The sequence below is a fragment of the Cavia porcellus genome, unplaced genomic scaffold (genome assembly GCF_034190915.1).
Source record: "Cavia porcellus strain 051 isolate PalLab524CR breed Dunkin Hartley unplaced genomic scaffold, mCavPor4.1 scaffold_10, whole genome shotgun sequence".
Classification (NCBI taxonomy): domain Eukaryota; kingdom Metazoa; phylum Chordata; class Mammalia; order Rodentia; family Caviidae; genus Cavia; species Cavia porcellus.
In genome coordinates, this window is record NW_026947493.1 from 71,000,909 (window position 1) to 71,007,472 (window position 6,564).

Consider the following 6,564-nt stretch of genomic DNA (forward strand, 5'->3'; position numbering starts at 1 on the left):
TAAGACCTATGAAAAGACATTGAGTATAAATCTAACTACCGTGTGTTAAGTATGAAATCCTTGTTACTGTATTATGTTCATTTCATAAATGTATGTTCATTTCATAAATGCTACTATATGCCGGATCCTGCTTTATGTGCTGATCATTTAAAATGCTTTCAGAAACCTTGCAGTCTGCTGGGGAATGGTGGCACACACCTGTAATTCCAGCACTTGGGAGGCTGAGGCAGCAAGATCATTGCAAGTTCGAGACTACCCTGGATTACAAAGTGAGCTCAAGGCTAGCCTGAACTACATAGTGAGACCTGTCTCAAAAAGACAAAAAATAAAATAGAAACCTTGCAGTATATGCTTGGAGGAAGATGTAAACAACATAACATGTTTATTCAATTTAATAAATATATTTGACAAATACAACCTCACTCCAGAAACTAAGAATATAGAGATATTAGACATGATGCCTGTTCATTCTTTTTTTTTTTTTAATTTGCCTGTTCATTCTTAAAGGGCCTATTATCAAGCGAGGCCTTACAGGTGAGAAATACAAGAATGATGAGCTTTTGTATAGAATTTTATATACTTTTCACAAAACTTAACTCACATTTGTAACCATCTTGTAGACATTATTTGGCCTTATAGATGATAAGACTAGAATGAAAGGTAATTATTAAAAGTTAGACAGGTCAGGGCTGAGATTTGAAGTTAGGTTTTCTGCAGCATTAACTGAAATCATGGAGAGGATGCATGCTAGCCAGAGAAGAGTCCCAGCAAAGCCACAAGGACGTATCAGAGTGGCTAGCAGAGCTTGACTGGAGTAACTCATTCATGAAGAGGAATATTAAGAAAACCAAAGAAGTGGAATATTAAGCACTGAGAGCACAGGTTAGCAGTGGAGCCCTTGTCTAGCACCTTCAATGCCCTGAGTTCAATGCCCAGCACATACACAGGTAAAATAGAATTTGTTTTTGTTTTTTAAGTGAGGGTCTTGCTATGCAGTTCAGGCTGACCTTAAATTCACTATGCAGCTTGGCTTGGCCTTGACCTTACAATATTCTCCTGCCTCCACCTGAGTGCTGGGACTGCAGATGTGCTGCCACACCCGATCAAGAATAAAGTCTTAAGAAATAATGTGATGCTCAAAATTTTGGTTATTCTAGAATTTTTCCAGAAAGTCATTTAAACCCTGAGGGACTCTATCAATTTTTGAAAAGCCTTTGGGAGAAAGCTCCCTCAATTTGCAGCATTATTTGAAGGACTATGCTGACAAATGACTCCTCTTGCCAGTGGGGCTTGAAAACAATGAAAGTCAGGCGTGATGGTGCACATCTGTCATCCTAGCAGAGGCTGAGGCAGGAGGATTGATGTAAATTCAGGGCTGGTTTGGGCTCACAGCGAGTTCAAGTCCAGCCTGAACAACACAGAGCCTGTCTTACAGAAGCAAAAACAAGAAAGATTAAATTTAGATATAACATACGTTAGAGAAATAGGCCCCTTTGAAGGATAGATCGACTTTCAGCACATAAGACATACTTACATAAGCATCTTGTGTAAAGATACAGTGAATTCCTCTGGACAGCACGATTGGAAGTTGGAAGGAGACAGGGAAACACTTTTTTATTTTAGTCCCTTCTGTGCTGTTCAAATCTTTTGGCCGAGTAATTGAACTTTTAGGGACCTGTCCAACAAAAAACACAGTTGCTCAAGAATGTGTAAACAATTCACCACTTTACCATTATTAACTAGGAAACAAAAATCTTTGAAAACTGTAGCAAATGCTCACCATCCTTGCCCATTATATATGTTGACATAAGTTTAGGGAAAAGACTGGAAAGTTAATCATCAAAACTTATGCATGGGAGAGAGCTAAGAAGAGCAGTAGACCTTTATTTTCACTGTATTTCAGGATATGTTACAGCATGCATTAATTATTATTAAAGTTTCTTTTGGATGGCAAAATGTTACTTTAAAGGCCAGGGATATAGATCAGTGGCACAAGCGCCTGCCTGGCAAGTGCAGGTTCTGAGTTTGGTTCCCAGTACCAAAAAAAGGAATTTAAAAATACTATTTCTTTAAATGTATCTTGTGAAACATCAATTCCATCTCCAGATTTCTGAAATTGCAGGCATTAGAATCCCCTGGAGTTCTGGAATTCTGACTCCTGGGCCAACCTGGTCCTTGGAAGAGATAGTGGGGGAGGAATGTTAGTCTAACTAGCACTAGGGTACTTGTATAAATACTACAATTTGAGAAGTAAAGAGCTAAAAAAACCCAAAGTGCTTCTGAAGCATGCTTGCTTAGATCAACCTTAGTTGATGTCTTATACTTTTGTATTGAGCTCTGTACTACTGTACCTTTTTCAAATTTTTATAAAATTTTACTTGGCAGTATTTATATGGGATATAATGTGATGGTTCAATATATGTATGTGTAGTAGAATAAATCTGACATCTCATGATCATCACTGTGATGAGAACATTTAAGGATCATTCTCATTTTTATTTTAATTTTATCAGTATGTGTTTGCAGTACACGGTGATACATTCATCCTGGGGGGGGGGAGCTGGTAATGTACATCACACATCTCAGTTCACACATCAGTCTCTTTGCTTCCTCCACTCCCCCCTCCATCTCTAGATCCACCTCTAGATCCCCTTGTTACTTGCAAAATGCTGTCTCCCTGTTTCCTATACTTTTATTTTTTCCATTTACATTTTATTTATTCCATTGTGCATAAATACATTTCCTTTATCCATTCAACTGCTATGGACATATAGGCCACTTTCAAGGTTTAGCTAGCGTGAGTTGTGCTGCTATAAACATGGATCTCTCTCTCTCTCTCTCTCTCTCTCTCTCTCTCTCTCTCTGTCTCTCTCTCTTTCTTAGTGAGGGAAGTGTGTTCTCTTGGCAAATACCTGTAACTGTGCTGTGCAGCAGACGACAAAAACATTCCTCTTGAATCAATGAATCTGGTGCTCTTGGGCCAACATCTCTCCATCCCCTCTCAGCCCCCAGCTGCTGTTAGCCACCACTCTGTATTCTTCTATGACCAGCCTACATAAACATTTGCTATATACCAGCAGACTTCACTGTCTCACCTGGCATAATGTCCTTCAGGTTAATCCATCCTGTCCCAAAGGATAGGAGTTTAATGTCCTGCGAGGAGGTTACTATTGATATATATTTTCCTCATGTATCCTTTGATGGACACTTAGGTTGTTAGGGGATTTTTTTTGTACCGGGAATCAAACTCAGGGCCTTGCGCTTACCAGACAGGCACTGTGCCGCTGAGTTACATCTCCGGCCCTGGTAAAGGTTCTAATATCCATGGTCCTTCATCATAATCGAGGTAGTTATTACTTTCATTTTATTTTTTAATTTTTATCTTTTGTTTTGCTTTTAGTTTTCTGAGATGGGGTCTTGCTGTGTAGGCCCAGCTGGCCTCAAACTTGTGACAATCCTCCTGCCTCAGTCTCCCACATGCTAGGGTTATAGGCATGCACCACCATGCATGGTTTATTATTCCATTTCAGAGAATGAATGATCAAAGCACTTGAAGTGATTTTCCTTGGTATTGTCGTACAATACCAAAGTTCCTGTCTTGGCCACACTTTATTTTTTTAGCCTCTTTTTATGTTTTGTTTCACAACACTTTAAAGAAAGGATTCCTTTCTCGCAGAGATCTTACCATGGATGGCTGTGTTCCAATGAAAACTTACAAAATCAGCTGGCCAAGTTTGGCTTGAGGATTATAAGTTTACAAATTCTTATGTTAGACCATTACTATGACTACTATTAGTGATAGTGACTTCCAGGCACACAGAGAATGTCCTTATTCTAAAGAAATGCACGCTGCCCTGGGCATAGTGGCCTACCCCTATAAATCTCAGCACTCTGGGAAAACCAGGGATAGGAGGATTATAAATTCAAACTCAGCTTGGGCACCTCAGACTCTGTCTCAATAGAAAAAGAATTTTAAGGCTGGGGATGTATGTTAGTACAAAGGCCCTAAGTTTAATTCACAGTACTGCACACCAAACCAAACCAAACCACATGCACATGGACGTTAGGACAGGCAGGAAAACAAATGCAGAAAAGTGTTCAAAATTGCTGAATTTAGATGCTATTGCTACTATTCAGAGGGATTTTGAAAGAATACCAATGGATAAAGGTGCCAGACAGAGCTAATTCAGGCTTTTTTGGCCTTCACCAATGCTGGCTCCCCACTAGGAGAGCTCTCAGGCACCTGCATGCGTGCACTTTCTGGCTTCCACTGGCTGTGAGGATGGAAAATGAGGTGTCGCTCTCCCTGGAAGAGCCAGACAACACTACCAATCCTCTGCCGCTGGCTCGGGACACTGCCCTTACTGTCTGGCGACATCATCGCAGTCCTGATCCCTAACTTGCTCACATCGTGTCCAGATTTAGAAGCAGCCCAATAATGATTTGGGACGCAGTTTCTCTAACTCAGCCTTTATATACTTACCAGTTCCCCTGGACATTGACCAGGCTTGGAAACGTGGGAATGAAGCGGGGAGAATGAACCCAAGTGAACACTCTGGAATGTTGGGGGGCCGTCAGCTAATAAACACACATGGGCTATCGCCACCCATCCTGCCTCCACAGTAAGAAAGAGCGAGAAATACTGCAGCCTTCTCTTCAGACTGGGTCTGCTCCAGACGGACAGGCTTGGTTTTTGGCTTTTACAGGGTGCAAATAATAGAAGGGATTAAAAATAAACTAAAATCATTTTCCTATCTCACTTTTAGTTTACCACTGTTTTATCCAAGGGAGCAGATGCTTTTTGTATTCTTGGATACAAAGAACCCTGAGTACTTTCTTTGTGATTTTCCTGTGGATCAGGAGTGACACTTTGGTATCTATTAACATTGGTGGGGTTTTTTTTCCCAGTACTTGGGAATGGAAACTAGCATCCCTCCAGCACTGAGCTATGTCTTCCTTTGTAAAAAATTTTGTAAAAAATTTTTTGAGGCAAGGTCTCCAAAAATTGTCCAGTCAGGACTCAAATTTACGGTCCTCCTGCCTTAATTTCCCTAATGCTGGATTATAGGCACACATCACCACACCTCATGACACTAAACTTCTTAATCTTCCCACCTGGTCTTTTGGTTATTTTATGATAATTTAGAGAATCAGTTTTTTTTTTTTTTTTTTGGCAGTACCGGGGATCGAACTCATGACTTCACACTTGCCAGGCAGGCACTTATGCTGCTGAGCTAAATCCCCAGCCCTAGAGAGTCAGTTTTTAAAATTTTAGTGTAACTAGGATTCTTGTGTTTTAAAGAATCTATAAAGTATGATTTTTATATATTATTTCCAATAATTTAAAAGTCCACCTTGTACTTTTATCCTCAGTAAAGATGACTGAAACATCGGTGTTCTTTGCCTTTAAACTAAAATAATATCAACACCATGCTGTAATACTGCTGCTCAAGAAATATCAGCAGGTACTCAATGGAGAAATAAATGACTTCATGATAAAATCGAAGCATGGATATGTGTATAGAAAATGATAAAAGCAGTTCTTGAAGGAAAAGAGGTTTATGACTTTTTTTTTTTCTTTTTTTGGTACCAGGGATTGAATTCACAACCTTTCACTTGCCAGGCAGGAATTTATGCCACTGGGCTAAACTCCTGGCTCTTGATTTACTGTTTTTGATATATAAAGCATCAAGGTACTATTGGCTTTTTAAAATTACGATATTTGGGGTTGTAACACAGTGATAGAGTAGTTGCTTAGGACACATGAGATCCTAGGTTCCCTGATATTGCAAAGATAAATGAATTAATTAAATTATAGTATCTGTTATGACCAGAGATTAAGCTACTCATCCAACAAGACTAAAGGACAAGACAGGACAGGTAACTGTTGAGGAGGGATCAGGAAGAGGAGAGGCAAGCTCAGAGTGGTAGCCTGGAGACTTGTGTTGTAAGCAACAGAAACAAGCTCACTGCACAGAAAGGCATTTGCTTTGCAGTTCAGCAAAGAAGAAGCCAGGACAGCAAGACCCATCTGCACACACTGGTCACCGAGAAGCCACTTACCAGACACTGGTGGGGAGACTCCTGCAGATCCCAGGACAGTGGCTCAGGCTCATCTTGGCTGCCACCACAATGGAGTGTTTGATGTACAACTCTACAGGTTTGGCTGCTTCTGATAGATGAGGCAGAGCAGATGGAAAGATCAGTAAACCATGTAGAAATGAACCTTAATTACCTTCCTCACCTCATAATAAAGTGAGTTATTTAATACCACGTAATACCATAGGTGTGACGGGTGTATTTTCTTTGAGATGGGGCCTCGCTCTGTTGCTCAGGCTGGTCTCAAACTGCTGGACTCAAGCAATACTCCTGCCTCAGCCTCCTGAATAGCTCGGACTACAGGCACAGTGCCACCACACTGGGCTAGGATGAGTGACAGCTTGGTGATGTGTGCAGTAACGATGGTGCTGACAGAGAATAAGTAGGAAAAACAAATCATGATTGAACATCAGACAAACCCAAATTGAGCCCTTCTTACAAAATAAATGGCAGGATAACTAAACA